This window comes from Lepidochelys olivacea (genome assembly GCF_965140295.1).
Source record: "Lepidochelys olivacea isolate rLepOli2 genome assembly, chromosome: 8".
NCBI classification, from domain to species: domain Eukaryota; kingdom Metazoa; phylum Chordata; order Testudines; family Cheloniidae; genus Lepidochelys; species Lepidochelys olivacea.
In genome coordinates, this window is record NC_140418.1 from 8,523,455 (window position 1) to 8,541,076 (window position 17,622).

General features: G+C 43.1%; 2 protein-coding genes across 7 annotated transcripts in view; one reads left to right on the forward strand and one right to left on the reverse strand.

The window, feature by feature from the left end:
• Positions 1-1,380, reverse strand: part of CNOT6 (CCR4-NOT transcription complex subunit 6) — a 51,765-nt gene extending 50,385 nt beyond the window's left edge. For 2 of the 6 annotated variants that reach the window (XM_084637514.1, XM_084637517.1), the window contains exon 1: positions 1,133-1,215. The gene's annotated coding sequence lies outside the window, so the exon portion shown is untranslated. Of the gene's footprint in view, positions 1-1,132; positions 1,220-1,359 lie in introns of those variants that run through there. The other 4 variants (XM_084637518.1, XM_084637519.1, XM_084637515.1 and 1 more) reach the window with 4 other exon arrangements.
• A 10,747-nt stretch (positions 1,381-12,127) lies between these two features.
• GFPT2 (glutamine-fructose-6-phosphate transaminase 2) overlaps positions 12,128-17,622 on the forward strand; it is a 91,117-nt gene continuing 85,622 nt past the window's right edge. The window contains exon 1 of the mRNA XM_084636369.1: positions 12,128-12,400. The gene's annotated coding sequence lies outside the window, so the exon portion shown is untranslated. The remainder of the gene's footprint in view (positions 12,401-17,622) is intronic.

The following is a 17,622-nucleotide window of genomic DNA, read 5'->3' on the forward strand; positions in this document are numbered from 1 at the left end:
TATTTTAAACTCAATTACACAGGAAAACTTCCAGATGCCATTATACTAATTTCAAGTCCATTGTCACTGCCTCTTAATTGCTTTCTCAATGCATATATGCCTTTGAAAAGAGAATAATAAACCTAACGCCTCTGAAAGAAGCCTCCCCTCTTTCCTCTCACTGCAAATCCACCCTAAAGTAGTAAAATTGCTTTCTAAATGCAAATAAATATGGGGTACAATAAGCTACTGAGGTAAGGAGGCCCCTTTCCTCTCAGCTCCCTTATTCTGTGGATAAATCTTCCATCTAATTCCTCTTGAAAAATAAGCCCCTACCAGAGTTTCTCATAGCAACAACCTACTCAAGCCCCCCTCCTTGAGAGCCTCCCCCCAGCTTCAAGCAATAATGCTTCCCCACCCTTTCTTCCCCTCTCCAATGACTCCCCTCTCCTCACTCAGCCCTGTGAGAGGAATACCCCTTCCCAGCCAAAACTCCCCACCACTTAGAGTATTCATAGAGCCCCCTGCTCCTCAGAGCAAAAACATTCCCCCATTTTTCCCAGCTAGCACCCACAACGCGTTAATACTTCCTCTAAGGGAGTAACACCCCCAACTCAGATCACTACTACTTCCCAGGCCCCCGAGCAATACTACCATCCACCCTCCCCCAAACCAATAGCTCCCCCTCCTCCCCTGCCCCAGAGCAATATTACTCCACCCTCAGAGCAATACTACCCCCCACAACTTCCATAACAATAGCCCCCAACCCAAGCGCACCTCCAAACCAATGAGCCATTCTCTGCCCACACCTCCCGGGCCAATACTGCACCCACCCAGGGTACTCCCATCCCTTTTACCCCCAACCTAGGGGCGCCCGTCTCTCTCCCCCTCCCCCCGAGCAGTAATGCTTCTCCCCACCTCCATTCTCCCGGAGCGGTAATACCCGCCCCTTGCCCCCTCAAAGCAGCAGTACTCTCTCCCTCCCTTCCCCCACAAGCGCAATAATACCCTCTCCGGAGTAATAATACTCACTCCTTCCCCTCCCCCCCCCGCGTAATACTCTGCCCGACTCCCAGAACAAGAGCCCCCCTCGAGGGAAGGCCCCGGGGTACCCACAGAGGCGGCAGTCGCTTCCCCCCGCTCCTCCCCGTACCTGTGGCTGCAGCATCCCCGTCTCCCCGCCGCCCTCTCTCCGCTGCCTGCCTGGCTCTTTGTTTCCTGCCGCGGGCCGGACGGGAGAGCAGCTTCCCCCCCGCCTCCTCCTCCTCCCCCCCCTTCCCCTCACACGCATTGAAAGCAAACAAGCATCATGGCGGCAGCGGGGAGGCCGCTGCCGCCTCTCCCCCAGCATCTCCGCCCGCTGAGGCCGCCCACACTCACCGCACACCACGCGCCATTGGCTGCGCGAAAGAAGCCTCGCGCCGAGCCGCGCGGCGTTGCTGGGCCTGCCGGAGCGCCGCCTCCCGCCTCCCGCCCCGCGGCGGCCGCCGCCGCCGCCGCGAGTGGTGCGAGGCCGCTGAGGGCCTGCGCCGCGCTCGGAGCTTCCCCCAGAGCGAAACGGGCCGGACCGCAGCAGATTCCGAGGGAGGGAAGTGGGGGGATATGAGGGGCCTGTGGGGTCCGAAGGGGAGGGCTGCTGGGTGGTGGGGGGGGGGGGGATCAGAGATACGGGCCGGTGGGGTTGGGCGGGGTGGGGGGCTGCAAGCCCTGGGGGAATTATGGGGGGAGAGGATCTGGAGGCAGGGGTCTGTGCTTTGGGGAGGGAATCTGGCGGTGTCAGGCGGGGGGCTGAAAGGAGGTGCGGGTCGGTGGGGGGTTGCAGAGAATTGGGTGTGAAGAGATAAGGGATAAGGTTGGGGAGGGGGGTCGAGATGTTCGAGGTGGGGTTTGGGGGTGTGTGCCTGCCAGGGGGATTGGATCAGGTTTGGGGGGAGGGTTGATAGGAGAGGGGAATGGGATCTGGTAGTGTGGATTGAGGGGGATCTGTTTGGGGGCAGTTTAGGGGGGTACACGGGGATTACATGTTGACAGGGCAGTTAAGAAGATTAGGTAGGGGGCACAAGTAGTTGCAGAACAGCAAACTGGCAGGGTGGTGGCAGAAGAGATGGGTGGGGTGAATGGAATATATTGGTGAGGGATGACTACACCTATTGAGGCTCTGGGGGGTGAGCGGATCCCCACACCTATAGTCTCTACCCCCCTTCCCCAGCCTATGGGGAGGAGCCACTGAATCCAGGCATCAAAAGATTATGGGGGACAACAAATGAAAAAACAGGGATGGGAGTGAGGGTCACAGGTTCAAAAGCACTGATCCAGAGGGAAACACCTAGCAGAGAACCCCAGACAGTGCCCACTGCTCCTTGAAGGCAGTGGGACAGAGGCATTGGTGGGTGTGTAAGGTTGGAGGAGAACTTTGAAATAGTGTGGGTTGGAGGAGTACTTTAGGGTATATGCAGAAAGATGGAGGATCATTGGGGAGCTGGAGGAGCAGATGGAGTGAGGGTGTGAATGGGATTGAAGTTGAAGGGTACTGTGCATGAGAGAGGGGATAATTGGTAGAAGGGACAGAAAAGCAGATTAAAAAAATAACAAAAATGTTAATAGGCTTTAGCATTCTGATATACATTTTCAATAGAAAGCTGATACAATAAGGGAAATGGTATTTGTCTGTAAAAAAATAAAAAGCTCACGATATAAGGGCTAGAAAGACTATTAAAGTAAATAGCATGAGGAACAAAGTATTTTAACAAAAAGTAATGACAGCCCTTAAAAGAAGTTTAAGTTTTTTATGCAAGCATGAGAAGTATGACCAAGAAATCAAACATAAGGAAAACCGTCTTTTTGCTCTAGGCATGTACATTTGCTAGATCCTTGACTGGTGGCCTCTAGGCCAGCTAAATCAATAGCAAGTTATCTGCAACTAAAAATATAACGTTAGCAATTTATTTGAAAATGTTGGTGTAGGAAGCAATAGGAGGAACTGTTTAGCAGAGACATATGTATTCAGATATGGGGAAGAATAGCATACAGTATGTTGTTTGTATTACTGTAGTGCCTAGGAGTCCTAGTCATGGAGTAGGACCCCATTGTACTAAGTGGTGTATAAACACAGAACAAAAAGGCTGTCACTGCCCCAAAGAGCTTACAGTCTAAGCCCATGTCTACACTTATAAGCTTACAGTGACACAGCTGTACTGATACAGCTGTGCCGCTGTGAGAGCACTCAGGTAGCCGCATTATGCTGATGGGAGAGAGCTCTCCCGTCGGCATAATAAAGCCTGCTCTACAAGCGGTGATAGCTGAGTTGGCGGGAGAGTGTCTCACGCCAACATAGCACTGTGCACACAAGCACTTATGCCGGCAAAACTTATGTTGCTTGGGTGTGTTTTTCACACCCATGAGTGACATAAGTGCTAGTGTAGACATGGCCTATGTATAACAAGAGAGAACAGATGGATATAGATTGACAGACGGTAGTACAAGGAAACAGCACACCACTAGCCTGGCTGTTGTCAAGTTTCTTGTAGACATCATGGAAAATAAAATTTTAAGTAGGGCTTTGAAGCAGGATAATCCTTTTGCTGGTGGAGGAGCTCCTCTCAAGTCTGAGGGCCGCATGATAGAAAGCATGAAGGTGCCTGTTTGAAAATTTAACACACACGTGATTGAGGCTAGCATCATTGGCAATTGAAGGTGGAAGTTGACATCTCAATAGTGAATAATATGACAGGATAGGGATAGGCCATGAAGGGCCTTGAAAATGAAGATAAGTAGCTTATTTTTGATGCAATAGAAAAGTGGGTCCAGTGGAGGGATCCAAAAGGGGTTATGTCAAAGTATCGGGCTAGGAAAATGATATTTCTATCAGTATTGAATGGATATGAGTAGGACAAGGTTGCAATAGTCAAGTCCAGAGAGAAGAATGTTTCAGTGGTTAAAACACCAGATAAGGAGAGCCTGGACAGGAGTTTTAGTTGGATGGATAGGAAAGGCTGTATCTTAGAGATGTTATGCAGAAAAAATCTGCAAGAATTAGATATAGCCTGGGTATGAGGACCTAGAGGTTACAGGTCTGAGTGACAGGCAGGATGTCGCATATAAGTAGAGGCATGTAACAAAAAATAAAGCAAACTGTAGTTCCGTGGATGTGAAACAAGACTGTTCTCGTGTAATATAATGTGTAAAAAGAACTCGAAAGGGACCATTCCCCAGCTTGCTTCTGAGCAATGCACGTGATATGCTTTGAAAACAATTACCATAAAACTTATTACATACATAATCTTGGTGACAGACTTAGCAATCATCACATTAGTAATAGATCCAAATGAATGATTTCCTTCTTTGGCTCTCTATTTCGGACCTACTCACAGTATATTTTAGGATTCTGAATCGGAAAGCTGCTTTATTGCTCAAGCTCATGTAACGTCACTTCTCAGACTGTTTTCTGATCACCAGCTACCCATAGAATGTATCTATCTGTCTGGAGCTCAGTCTGCAAAAGTAGTCATAAATCTTCAAATACATAACAGGTTTTTCCAAGAATTGTTACTTATCTAGAGGAGTTAGGCTAGAGAGCTATGAATAGCTGTGGGGGACTGCATACCTGAGGACTGATACTAGGATATAATGTGTAGAGTTTTTCATCTTTAGGTTGTGTGTTTGAAACCCTGCACAAGTTAAAAAGGGACCAAAGGTCCATTATCATCTAATGTCTGCCTTATTTTTTCCAATTCCATTTCTCAGTGAAAAATGTCCACATTGCCAAAACCTATGTCACTTGGCCTTCTGAGGTCAAAGACCATGAATGGGTAATGGAACCTGGACCCTCCTTTCACCTCTGGAGTTGCCATCTCCAGATTAGGCACGTTGTTGGGGCAAAGGGGCAAGCTGGTACTTCCATCACTCTGATTGTAGATTATACAGTCTCCTGAGTTACAAACACTATTTTGTCACACATTTAAAAATAGATAGGGAAAGAATCCATTGACTGTTGCCATGATCATTTTAAATAGAGACCAATTGGCAAAAATAAGTGAATTTTAGATGATTGAGGCCTTTGACCATCAGAAGAAGTAATTACAAAATGCTTGCAAAATTCACTGTGCTGTACTACTACTGAATGCTAGCAAGTGGTCTCAAACTTGCAGTTCAAGATGCAGCAAATTAGCATATTCCAAACTTTGATCTAATTCAAATTGATTCTCTGGTGACATTTTTAATTGGCTGTAAAGCAAACAAACAAAAACATTTGTTCAGAGATTCCAAAGTGGTTTACACCGTTGACCTCAATGCAATTTTTTAACAGTCAATTTGATTATGGGGTTGAAATTGCAGAGAAGAGCAAAGTCAGCTACATATTTTACCAGAAACTGTTATGGTACACTGAATTTCCTCCCCCAAGAGTACTCTTACTTATTTGTACATGTGATTAACTTTTGCTCCACATAAGTATAATCAGAACTGTAGCCAGGCAAACAGTTGAACAGATGGTTAGTGACAGTATTAACTTTCTGGTCTGGATGTTTAATGAGATCTGAGATTGTAACATGAGGTTCTTTCACTTTGTCTCTAACATGGCAGATATAGTATATGAGAGTGCGCTTGTTGCTCAAGGTTATAAATTCATCAGTCAAAAGACAGGCCGTACCATTAATCTTTTACCTGCTCAGAAACCTTTTCATATGTTTCAGGAGCAATGCTGTTACATGGAGTACAATCAGTCTTCCTGAAATCAGGCCAGCAGTATCCTGAAGCTTAAATGAGTCAAATTAATGCAAGAGTTGGTTGTTTTGTTTAGACAAATTACATTTGTCCCCCACTGAGGTTTTGTTCCCATTCACTATGTCTAGTGCTTCAGAAGGAAAATTGCTAATTGGTTCTCATGTTCTACATCATAGGCAGACCTGGTAGCACCACCTATACTTAAGGTTGCCCAACATTTCCCCTTGTAAGATTCTGTTTTCAATTGCTTATAACTTTACCAAATGGTAACCATTGGGGCTGAAATTTCCTGTGCTGTGTCTGCTTCAGGCTAAATATTTTTGGAAAGTTCAGAAAAAAATGCTTCAGACATTTCCAAGAACAAGGTTAGGGAAAAATACATTGTTTTGCTCATGTTGGAAATTCTTACAGCTGTTGTGTAAGAAGCTCTAGCACCTCTGTGCTTTAGATGGGGGGTATGAAATTTGGCAGGGGGTTGCTTTTGTGGCTGGGATGTGTAGCTTTGCTTTTCCCTGAATAAATTCCAAGATTTGGCCAAAATTACAAGCCTTTGAAAAATCTCCATTTGCATGTGTTAAGTATAGACTTGCTTGGCCATTAAATTAATAGATTCCAAGGCCAGAAGGGACAGTTGTGATCATCTAGTATGATCTGTATGACACAATCCACAGAACTTCCCCAAAATAATTCTCGGTAGAGTTTATCTGCACTAAGTGTGCTCAGTCCCCTCAGAGCTCCTAACTGTAGATCGGACTACATGCACTATCCCTAGAGAGAGACTGAGCACGCTCCAGGATAGGGCTGTGAGGTCTGAACAGCGCTCGTGCCTCCTGGCTCCTGAGAGTTGCTGTGATGCTGAATACAGAAACTGAGAGCAGGGAAACTCTGCTATGCTCTCAGTGACTCGCCCTGCTTGTACCTGGGCAGTGCAGAGGAGAAAGAAGAACTTCTTGTCTGGAATGCAACGGGTGATGAATGAGGAAGAGAGGGAAAAGAGAAGCTGGCTGGGGAGATGGGCAAAAGGGAATGAGCAGGATGAACTCAAGTAGCAGAGGACTGTGCTGTGAATCTAAGCATCCCAGCATTGTTGATGAGAGAAATTGGGGGTCTGTATGGCTCCACGTGATAGAAGGTGTTCTTTCAGTTCGCTTTTTAAAGATTTAGTTTTTTGGTGTGTAATTTCCAACGTTAAAAAAATATCAAGTTGCAAAGTCAAGCATTCAAAAGTCAGTAAATGTCAGAATTAAGGCAGGCTTTAATTATGAGATCATATACTGAACTACTTTTTCCACAGTAACCCTGCCTCATGCAGTGCACAGGATGGACTGTGCTCTGAGAATGAATCCAGGTTGCATAATGATAGAGGCTGTTGTCTGTACAACTCGTTCGTTTGTTGCAGAAGTTGGAAAGCATATAGTGAATGAGGCCAGGAGAGAAAGGAAAGTCTCATGGTTAAGATTGTTGATTGCTACCCTAGAAAACTGGACTCTATCCCTGCCTGTGCCACAGTGAGTTCTTATGGGATGCTGGGCGAGTCACATAGTGGTTACTCTTGTTGTCATTTTCTGGGCACTCAACTGGAGACACCAAGGGTCTGATTTGTGGAAAAGCTGAGCACTGACAATGGCAACAGTTCAGTGGAAGTGCCGCTCTGTAAATATAAAGTGCTAATAAATGCTAACTATTTTGAAAAATCAGGTCTTAGTCTACTCCAATTGGGTACCCAAAATTAGTTGACATTTGACAATTTTGGCCATTCTGTCCCATTAATTAATTAATTAATTTCTGTCCCATTCCCTATATGTAAAATGGGGATAGCAAGATTATCTCACCTCACGGGGGTCTTGTGAAGATAAGTCCGTTAATCGTGGCAAAGCACTAAAAAACTACCTTGAGAGCACTAATAGTGTGTAGTAAATAACGCATGGGGCCACTCATTGGATGATGAAGATAAGCAGAAATATTGAATAACTGCCTATTCACAGAGCACCATCCATTCTGTGCAGTGAATGAAGCATGGGTCCTGATGGGAAAAATAGTATGTGATCATGTAATTTAGAATTATCATAATGCATATCTGCAAGATGGCTAAATTAAAGAATCTTAATTCTGGCATTTCCTAACCTTTGAGTGCTTAATTTTGCAATCTTAATATTCTTTTAACATAGTTTTTTTTGGGGGGGTGTCATAAATATAAAGGGAAGGGTAAACACCTTTAAATCCCTCCTGGCCAGAGGAAAAACCCTTTCACCTGTAAAAGGTTAAGAAGCTAGGATAACCTCGCTGGCACCTGACCAAAATGACCAGTGAGGAGACAAGCTACTTTCAAAGCTGGAGGGGGGGAGAAACAAAGGCTCTCTCTGTCTGTGTGATGCTTTTGCCGGGAACAGAAAAGGAATGGAGTCTTAGAACTTAGTAAGTAATCTAGCTAGATATGCGTTAGATTCTGTTTTGTTTAAATGGCTGATAAAATAAGCTGTGCTGAATGGAATGTATATTCCTGTTTTTGTGTCTTTTTGTAACTTAAGGTTTTGCCTAGAGGGATTCTCTGTGTTTTGAATCTGATTACCCTGTAAGGTATTTACCATCCTGATTTTACAGAGGTGATTCTTTTACTTTTTTTCTTCAGTTAAAATTCTTCTTTTAAGAACCTGATTACTTTTTCATTGTTCTTAAGATCCAAGGGTTTGGGTCTGTGTTCACCTATGCAGATTGGTGAGGATTTTTATCAAGCCTTCCCCAGGAAAGGGGGTGTAGGGTTTGGGGGGAAAGACGTTTCCAAGTGGGCTCTTTCCCGGTTATATATTTGTGAGACGCTTGGTGGTGGCAGCAATAAAGTCCAAGGGCAAAAGGTAAAATAGTTTGTACCTTGGGGCAGTTTTAACGTAAGCTGGTAAAAATAAGCTTAGGAGGTTTTCATGCAGGTCCCCAGATCTGTACCTTGGAGTTCAGAGTGGGGAAGGGACCTTGACAGGGGGTTTATATAAATATAAGATAAATACATCAGCAAGTTTAACATGGAAAAGTCTCAAAAGCATAAGAGCTACCGGCTACTTCTTTCCATAAATCATTGTGCTATAAGTACAGTATGAAAAGTTCCATAAAGAGGCAGGAATTTCTAACTCCTTTTCATCAGTTACAGATGCCAGTGCTGACTTCTACCACCATCCTAGATGTGTACATGTATTGTCTTTAGATCACTGTTATAATGACATGGATGTTGCACCCATTACTGGAGCCGGAACAGCTTAGAAACATGTAGTAAATCTTATTTTCCTCCTGAACGCTTGCAGGGCTAAGAAGCATTTACTTGCTAATGCTTTCTAGTATATCTGTTTCTGCCATACTATAGTAACAAAATATTAGAAATAAAAACATTGTGCTTTTTATTCATCCTTCCCACCTGCAGAGTCACATCTGAATACCTTCAGGAAGCTGTCATAGTCATATTAAATGTGTTGCTGTTGGTTTGCTTTCCATTTCCTAACTACAAATTATCACTCCAGTTTTACAGATTTTGTCTTGAAGTTTCCATCCCTAATTCTTCCTTGCTCTTCTCTAAACAGGTGACCATTCTCTTAGGCTGCAATGCTAACCGGGCATTTGTTCCTCAGCCAGAACTCCTTACTGAATTCAATGGGTTTAGAAAGGAATGCAAGACTGGTTGCTTGGTCATTAAGCTTTTTCACTCCTTGGCCCCTGCTGTTTATGATAGTCTGAAATTCTGGAAAGAGGGATGTGCTGGCCGCCGCTTCTCACAGCCCCCATTGGCCTGGAGCAGTGAACTGTGGCCTGTGGGAGCTGCGATTGGCCAAACCTGCAGACGTGGCAGGTAAACAAACTGCCCTGGCCCGCCAGGGGGCTTACCCTGGCGAGCCGTGGGCCAAAGGTTGCCGATCCCTGCTTTAAACCTTTGAGCTTGCATGGTGCTTTTAACAGTTACAGTGAGAGTTCTTCACTTTTTTTTTTTTTTTTTGGTAGGATTTATTTTTAATGTGATGTACTGAGCAATGGATGGGTGCACTTTTAAAAATCCATATTAAGTTCTTTGCTTTGTGAGTTTCTTAGTTATGCAATCTTGGGCAAGACACCTAACCATTCCTAATCTCAGTTACACCACATGTAAAACAGGGATAATGATACCAATCTGTCACAGTGTTTCAGAATCTACATATACTTGGAGGCAGCTATATAGGTACTAAGTATTAGTAGTTTTGTCTGAGGGTGATAATTTCCCAAAACATATTTGGAGATGAGGAGACTGATGTTCTAAAGGAGGCTTTATTTAGGCCTTTTAGCGACCAGCCATATAGTTAGTCTTGTTTCTTAGTCCTCCCTCTCTTCTTTTCGTTTTTTTTATTTTTAGGTACACATTTTTGCACTCTTCTGTCTCCCTATCTTTATTTCTAATCTTTATTCTTTCTTTCTCTCTCTCCACCCTTTTCTCTAGCAGCAGAAAAATACTTACTGGAAACCTGATCCCATCTGTGCTCCTGCACCGTAGAGCTTCCCCCTGCAGTGGCTCCTCATGTATGATCCTAGTCAGTTTCATATAACTGTCAGAACAATATTCAGGAGTGCCAAGATCTCAAACAGCTTATGGAATGGGAAGGTTTCTTCCACTTGGGCATGGTGAAAGAAACAAAACAAAACATGATTTTGCTCTCTAAAAATATGCCCCCACGGATATTTTGATCTAACACCTTTGTCCCCTCCACCCAATAATTCTCTTTCATAAAAGCTTTTCTAGCTCTTAATTTAATTGAGACGCTTAAACTGTTATAGCATTCTCCTCATAAACCTAAAGTGCTTGGGACTATAATCTAACTCAAACTGGTTAACTTGTTGCAGGCTATGATCTCATTAGATATTGTAAGCTAAGCAGGGTTGGGTCAGGTCAGGACTTGGATAAAAGACCTGTGTGGAACTAGAGGAAAAGATGGTGGTGATTTAGAAGGTGGTCCTTTTTCTTCAGTGAGCACTGAACAACTGCTCCAGCGTAACACTATAATGCTGTGCTGCTAGAGATGCTCTCTTTGAGGAAACAGAAGTATGTCAACCCAGGTGTCCTGCATGAGTTATAAATTGGGGCCAGATCCCGTTTCCATTCAAGTCAAGGTAGATTCTAGCTACTTAAATTCCCCTTGCATTTCAATATTTTTCACTGTCCTCAGCTGCTGTTATATTACTGTGTGTGGGTACAGTTATCACATTCCACCCAATTTGCAACTGTTTCAGTGGTTTCAGAGTAGCAGCCATGTTAGCCTGTATCCTCAAAAGAAAAGGAGTACTTGTGGCACCTTAGAGACTAACAAATTTATTGTAGCTCACGAAAGCTTATGCTCAAATAAATTTGTTAGTCTCTAAGGTGCCACAAGTCCTCCTTATCTTGTTTCAGTGGTGAGTCAATTGATTTGTGCGTATGTTATGTATAATCTATATGCAAATCATGTGTCTTTGGACAGGCCATCTATGTCATAAGAGGATGTGGTAAGCTCTTCCTGAATGTGGGGTCCATTTGTTATGTTATGGAGGACTCTGAACTTAGTTTACACTAGTATGACTTGACCCCTTATACATTATGCAACATTTAGAATTAATTAAATATTCTGACTGCTTTTTGTAACTTCATCACTCAAGTTTAATCTTGTGACTAAAAGTAAAATCTGTTTGCACAAAGATCTGTTACACCAGATGAGCCTTTTTGTCTTCTTTTGTAGTTAATCTCTATAGCTTCCTTTTATTTCTTTTTACAATTAATTTTATGGAGATTCAACAAATCAGTATGGTGCATAAGGCCACAATTATTTGTATATAGAGTTTCTGTAGCACTGTTAGTACCTTCAAAATGTATTAAATATTGCTTAGTGCTAGCTCGTTGAGTTTTATATATACAATATCATTATCAAATGGGGTGTTGGGGCACAAATAGCCATTAGTGGTGAGAAAATAATATTTAGAAAGTGTACTATAATCTTGAGAACACTAAAGATATGTCTATACTGTAAGTGAAGATGTAATTGTAGAATGGGTAAACATCCTTTATTAGCTTTAATCTCGCTAGCACAGGTAACAATAGCCGTGTAGATGTGTCAGTGTGGGGCTTCAGCACAGGCTAGCTGCCCAAGTACAAACCTAGGGAACCTGGATACATACTTGGGTTGTTAGGCCATGTAGCTATATCTGCACTTCTATTATTACCTGTACTAGTTAGATTAAAGCTAGCACAGGAATACCTACCTGTGATACAATCACACTTTCACCTGCAGTGTAGATAGAGCCTATAGGCAGCGTACTCTTGGTTGCTGAGTTGTGTTGTATGTGGGTTTTGGATTTTTTGTTTTGTTTTTAGGGGGTTTTTTGGGGGATAACTTATAAAATCTGAGTGTTTTGTAGTTGATAGTTAAGTTCAGATATTTGCTTTGCCCAAACTTTTCCTTCTCTCTTTCTCTGAGTTGACATTAGCCTTTCCTGGGAGACCAGGGAGGGCAAGATCATACTTTGGCACACACTTGTCTATCGTCAGTGACTGGATCCCCAGAGACCACAAGCAACTTCTGTGCAGACCAAAAACGCACTGGGCCGATCCCATGACAAAACTCTTTGGCTAGAAATGGAAAGAACATGCTCACAACAAAATAGAATGGTGTGGTGTCAACTTGCGTTCGTGGAGGAAAGGACGAGGACAAGCCGGACAAAGGTGACATTGAGATACTTCCCTACTGCCCAGATGAGTTCCTCATCTTGAGATCCCATTTGCCCTCACACTGGATTTCTCAAACTGCTTTCTCAGCCTTCCCCCAGAGATCAATCCTTCCACCTGTTACACTGTTTCCTTGTCTTCTTTTCCTTTTCTTCTGCCTGAGGTCCTGCCCTCATTTCCATGATGCCAGTAAGAATTCTTTAGACCACCAGTGTCTAGATGCCTCCTGGAAGTTACCCTTCTGAAGTGCAGCATAGTTGACATGTTTCAGATGAAAGTACAAAGCTGGAAGGGGCTTAGTGTGAAATGTTGAGTGGTTGCAGTAGGACGAATAGGGGACAGGTAAGGGTATTTATTGCTGCAGAAGCGCATAGCATCAGTTATTGTAGCAGAACTTTAAAAGACTGCATAACATTATGACCAATAATTTTAGTGACTATGCTTGCTTAAAAATCAAATTAATGTCATGCTTCAGGGAGGTTGATCGCTACAGGAGTCAGGAAAAAATTTTATTGCACATTTACAGGAGTACATAATTGTCTCAATGAATTCAGGTTTTTTTTGGCTTCTGAAATATCAAGTACTTATCACCACTAGAGGCCAGAACCAGTAGTCTGATCTGCTGTGGGAAGGTCTTTGTTTCTTTTGGCCTGATCTACTCTACGCAGTTAGGTCAACGTAAGCTGCCTTGCGTCAACCTAGCTGTGGAAATACCTTCACTTAAATTTGACTCCCGCTGGTGTGCCTGTCTACGCTTATTTAGTAACACCACCTTCCTGAGCGGCACAGACAGATGATATAATTAGGTTGACGGACTAACTCAGTGTAGACAGTGGGTTGCTTATGTCAACTGTTAATGGCCTTCAAGAACTGTCCCACAGTGCCCCGCACTGACAATACAATTGATACAATCGCTCACGATTAGGATGCACACCACCAACACAAGGGGCCAAGTGTGCACACACATGCACGCTTTAATAACTGCAGTGGCTGTATGCCTATGTAAGTTAGGTTGACATAATTTTGTAGTGTAGACATGGCCTTTGTCCCAGTGTCCTGTATTCTTGGGCTACCAAAAAAAAAAAAAGTAGGTGAAGAATTAATCTACAGGAATTGAGTCTATTCTAACAACTTCACACTAATGCGCCTATTGCAAAGAATATTTCTTCTTCTGACTTACAATTTAAGTCATGCTCTGGTGAGCTGGCAAGTGCTCAATGAGTGCAGCATGGAGACAGCTGGCAGGGGGAGTTATTTTTGCTTGTGATTGTTGAATGTGACAGATTGAGAATAGCAAGGAGTAAGAGTTCAAGCTATGAGTGCACTGAACAGCCATCCTCTTACTGCGTTAATTCTACAGATAGGTGTGGAGTGCTTTGTAGAATCTCAATGTCATGTTTTTAAGCTATTTTTAAAAAGAGGATCTGCACATGCTGTTCATTTGTACTTCAGCGTAGGTTGCTTTGCTCTTTTCATTATAGTAGGTAAAGGTGGCTGAAAAGGCGGAAGATACCTATCATGATTAAAGAGAGCATATTTGTAAAATCTGAATTGCTATTTGATGTGACTATGTTTGTACCCTTTTTTGCTTTTCTGTGGGCATTTGTGACCTTTTTTGTTGGCTTGTTTACATGAATGTTGGGGGGGAGGGGTTTTCCTACATGTCAGTAGTCACTGCAGCAGTACCTTGGCTACATGAAAGATGTTATCAGGCTAAACGGAGACAAATTTTCACATGTGCATTTAAAAATAAATCAATTCATTTCCAAACACATTGAAAAAATAAAGGTGGTGGAAGTTCAGTTTCAATGTAGACTGTGAGCAGGCTTGGGGAAAGCAAGGGAGTTATTCGTTCTAAACAAAAAGTCCATCCCATGCTGAAATCAAATCTGTTATTGGAACTGATCAAACTGTTCGATGTGCATAATTTACTATTTGGATTTGGCCATATTTTCTCTTTACAGATTGCCCAGGAACAGATCAAGGCTTTCCCAATCTCCTAATTATTCATAACTGTTCAACAGCAACTGACTTTTACGAACATAATTGAGCTTATGGGGTTGTTCAGGAACTGCTCACAGCTAGTACTGCTTTGAGTAACTGGTATTTGGAATTTGCTATTCATGCTATGTTACATGGCATGATTTCTGATCGCTGGCTGGCTTAACCTTTATAAAAAAACAGTGCCTGGATAAGACATGGGAGTGTTGAATCTCTCAACGTGTGGATGAAGGGAGGGCACTTATGGACAGACACCTAGTAGGAGATAAACAGATTTGGAATATTTTGAACCTATGCCCTTTTATGTACAAGAGTCTAATATTTAGTTAGGATGCCAGACTTAAATATGGGTGAGGGACCAAGCTTTATTGGGATTATCAGCTGTCTACAGATTTACCATTCGGTTTTCTCTTGTTATGTTCATACAATAACTGCATGTGCAGGAAATGCATGGTTACAAAAGTTGAAGCTAGGACAATTCACTTAACTGCCTGATTGCCAGGATTATGGCCAAAGAAATGTGAGGAACTGCTATCATCTCACCCAGAATACTCTTTTATATATTGACCAAGTGCACAGACTGAATCCACCGCTTTGCAGTTTATTACATCATATTTGTTATGAGAGTGCTCTGAGGCCCCAGTAAGGGTTGGGACTGCATTGTGCTGGGCACTGAACACCCATTCACCACAGCCATGAAGGAGATGCAGATGCACAGTGCTATGTTTGAGGAGTATGGTCTGCTGCTGATTGGGAATTTTTCAACAGTGGGTTTCCATTGGAAAATGGTAATTCATGGAAACCAAAGCTTTTCATGTGAAAGGGGTGGTTTTGACAAAAGTGGTGTCAACAAGTACAAGTGTGGGGAGGAAACAGCCCCGTGGTAAGGATGCTCATTGGGGATAAGGTTCAGGTCCCTGCTCCACCCAGTTCACTAACCACCAAGATATGAAATGAGTCAGTCTCTCTCTCCTGTTGGAGCTGGTCCACTTTATAGATATAATTAAATATTATTTAGGCTAGAGAATGACTAGCCCAGTGGTTTGGGCACTTGGTGGAATGTGGGAGACACAAGGACTTGAACCTGGTTTTCCCACATCCCACCTTAGTGCCCTACTCAGTCCATCTCGCTGGCCTAATGGATATGTCATTATTTATACAAAGTGAAACAGCTCTACCGGGAGACATGGAGAGAGTCCCGCTACAGCATACCCAGGTGGTTAGGTGGGAACAGGGAGACGTAGGTTCAGGTCGCTGCTCTGACTCAGCCAGAGCAGGGAGTTGAACAGGGCCTCCTACATCCCTGACCACTGGGCTATTGGCTTTTCTGGCCTGGCTTTTCTGTCTCTCTCCCCCTCATTTTTAATGAACATTTTCAAAAAGTCTCTGTTTTGTCCTAGTGTGGAATGGGAGGGTTTTTCAAATCCATTTCCCATCCAGCTCTAGTAGGTTCAGCTGTCCTTGTCCATCTTGCATGATTAATTTAGTCAGTGCCAAGGCTCTGGACTGGTGTGAGGAAAGGTGTAGGAATGTGTGGATACTAAGTGCCTTGTACAACAATGGATTTTCTGCTACCATTCACTATAATGGCTGCCAGTCTAAAATAGCAGCAGCCCTCCGATATTATGCCAGTGTACACAGGACAATGCACTGTATGTAGCCTTGTTCAGAGGCAGTTGTTGCCAGGTACTAATTCCCTTCCCCATTTCAGTTTGTCTGCAATCTGTATACTTTGGTCCATGCTTTGGAATAAGTGGTTCCATGCTAAGGACTTTCTGTGGCTTAAGCTCAATTATTAAAAAAACACTCTAGCAGTCCCACTGAATGCATCCGATGAAGTGAGCTGCAGTTCACAAAAGCTTATGCTCAAATAAATTTGTTCGTCTCTAAGGTGCACAAGTACTCCTTTTCTTTTTGCGAATACAGAGTAACACGGCTGCTACTCTGAAACCTGTCTAACTCTGGCATTTCCTGTCTCTTGAATTTGTAGCTGTACAGCCTTAGCATTCTCTTAATGTAGTGGGGGAGTTTCCTATGGAATGATATAATCATTTTGTCCATAACTTCTTGTTTGAATTCTAGGTAGCATCTCTGTGCAAAAGGCGTTCAGAGCAGGTGTCCTAGGGAGACGTCTCTTTCCAAAACTGGCCAGCAGGTGGTAGCATATATTCACTTCATTTTGTTTTTTACAGGCTTCCCAAAGACCCAGCCAGCCATCCTTTAAACAGGGAAAGAAAAAATTCAGGTCATTTCTCTGTAGGGCCTCTGAGTTTTCCTTTTTTTAGCTCTGATGTTCCTACATGTCACCATTTCCTTCCACCAAGAGGTTTCCAATCCAATGTTGCTGAAAGAGCAAGTCCTGGCTTGCATATATATATATATATAAGAAGTGATCCTGCCTTAGGAAGGATACAGCTAGCGCTGAGTAAGCAGAACCCACAGAGCCTCATGATGAGGCAAGATAACAAGTCTGAACAAAAAGATTATAGATCAGCATGAGAGACTGCGACTTTTACGTGCAGTTCCTAGTAGCTCTGCTGAAGGGGAATAGTCTTTTTTCGCCAATGTGAAAAACTGGCTCTGCGTACATCAGCAGAGTTCCAGTTTGAGCTGTGATAGTGCATAGGATGCGTACACAGCAAATCTAGTGGGGCAGATGGACGTATTCTGCTAATTGGTTGAGTCTGCTGTAGTGTCTAGCCACCAGTTGGCAGATTAAACATAAGGAACTCCTCCTCCCTTGCCCCATGCAAGATGGAAATGAATACAAGCACTGTAAACTCTTTGGCAAGTAGCCAGATAGGCTTAGCAATAAGGTGCCTCTTTTTCCTTGTGGAAAAATAGTTAAGATGAAAGAGAGCCAGCATTATTTGAAAGGTACATGTAAGTGTCTTAAAGCGCTCAGCAAAATTAACTTGTGTCTCCATAATGCATCTATTCCAAGATGCTTTGAGTGGAAATACTTTGTATCCTGATGTCTTTAGAAATACGTCAGCTCTGATAAAGGTGTGTGGATATCTTTTTCACAGCTAGGGTTATCACTAACACTGTGTGTTCCAGCATACTCTGAAAAATATTTCAGATGTTCTTAAATGAACTTAGGGTAATCTAACCTATCTTTCCTTTGGCCCTTGACATATGGGGGAAATGAATGGCTTATGTCAGTTCCACCCACGGCATCTCTATTTTGTTACTGAAGAGAGAGGGTAAGAGTTTAA